Raw genomic sequence first — 2,059 nt, 5'->3', positions numbered from 1 at the left:
AGATAGATATATATATATAGATAGATAGATAGATATATAGATAGATATGGATTACCTATAAGGATCCAATGCAACCTAGGCATAACAACGCGTAGTACGCCATAAATGGCTAGGTAAATAACAGATTTCACAGTGACGTAAATAGTAATGAAAGTATGAGCGTTGGCAGGATACCGCAGATGTATGTATGTATGTATGTATGTATGTATGTATGTGTGTGTATGTATGTGTATGCATATGCACACGTATATAGACAAATGGATATAAAAGTAAACATATAGACATACAGACAGATAGTTACGGCGGCAATGTGAACAACCACACATACACAAATAAAGACTGGAACACACCCACTTCACTTCACGCAAAGGCACCTGTGGTGACATGCATGACGCTTACGGAGTTACACATTCATACATACAGACAAAGTACATAATCACAAAAAACCCATACACACACATACACTCAGACACTCAGACATGCACACACACGGAGACAGAGTTAAACACACAGACATGCAGACACAAACACACATAAAAAACGCATAAACACGAACACACAAACTCACCAACACATGAATATGAAATATACATACACACAAACATACAAACATACAAATATACATCCGCACATATACACGTACATGCATACTCATAGTTAGATGCATGCATACATATATATGTATGCGCACATACATGCATACATGTGTATGCGCACACACACACTGACCCACACACGTGCACAGAAACAAACAAAAAGAACGCAGCTCGGATAACGGACAGAGCGAAAAACTATTGAAATGGTTGCAAGAGGCAAGAAAGATTTTAGAAAAATATATAAGTGAATGAGTGAAAAGTTTACCTGTGAGTGTATTAAATTATAAGGCACTAAAAGAGAATGACTCACTTCAGACACAATAGAATATGTTTCAACACACGAACTCACATAAAGAATCTTGCAAACCAAATCCCAAAATGAAACATATAGTGTATATATATAAGCAATTATAAGTAGACACTCACTTACTCATTCATATGCGGATATGCACACACGCGCACACAGACACCCACTCACAAACGTATATATATATATGTGTGTGCGTAGATAGAAAGAAGTATGCCCCTACCTCCGTATACGCACTCACAGAAATATGCTCATATATAATGCTTTAGCATTTCCTTGGTATAACGACACTAATTTCCAAACAAATATTCCAATAGCAAATGTTACTAGAAAGAAGCCAATTACCTCAACCTTTTCTTCCCATATGAATTACGATCGTGTTTATTAGGATAAAATATATATTCTACAATAATTTTTCTCCTAATGTATCATTTTGTTTTTTGACTTTCTTGACTCATTGTACGTTTCTGCCAATAGATGAGTTAACATGCACATCGTATATAGTTAGGTCATTCGATCAGAAATTAGATCAATGATATATTTCCTAGAAAATTGTAAGCAGTATGAAACTGGTTTTAGTTGTATGAGTCCCGATTATCATGGGTTTTCTCTTGTTCAAATACGGTGTTCTTTATTCAATAAATAATCCTATCATATATGCATTAGTTTAGGATCCAGCTGAAATGGCGTTATCTCTGTAAGCACATGCCACAAATGATAATAAACCGTAGAAACATGATTCCATTTCTATCCTTTCCTTCTTTATTCTACATATCAGGATGGAACTCAATTTACTCTGAATGCTATAAAAGTAATAACAATTAGGATTTTCACTCCGGTTCTTCATTATTGTCACCGACTTCTGTTACGCTCCACGGATTTTAAAAGAATGTTTGTATATATATATATTTTCTCAATGCAGGTTGGGCTTCAGAAAATGCTTGTTGCATTCAATACGTATATTTCTACACGGGAATTCTGCCCTCAAACACAGGTACGCGCACTCACATACACACACCGATGTGTTTACACACACACACACACACACATATATATATATATATATATATATGCATATATATGCGTGTGTGTGTGTGTGTGTGTGCGTATGTATATTTATATATATATATGTATATATATATATATGTATATATAT

This window comes from Octopus bimaculoides, chromosome 19 (genome assembly GCF_001194135.2).
Source record: "Octopus bimaculoides isolate UCB-OBI-ISO-001 chromosome 19, ASM119413v2, whole genome shotgun sequence".
Classification (NCBI taxonomy): Eukaryota; Metazoa; Mollusca; class Cephalopoda; order Octopoda; family Octopodidae; genus Octopus; species Octopus bimaculoides.
This window is presented reverse-complemented; position numbering follows the sequence as displayed.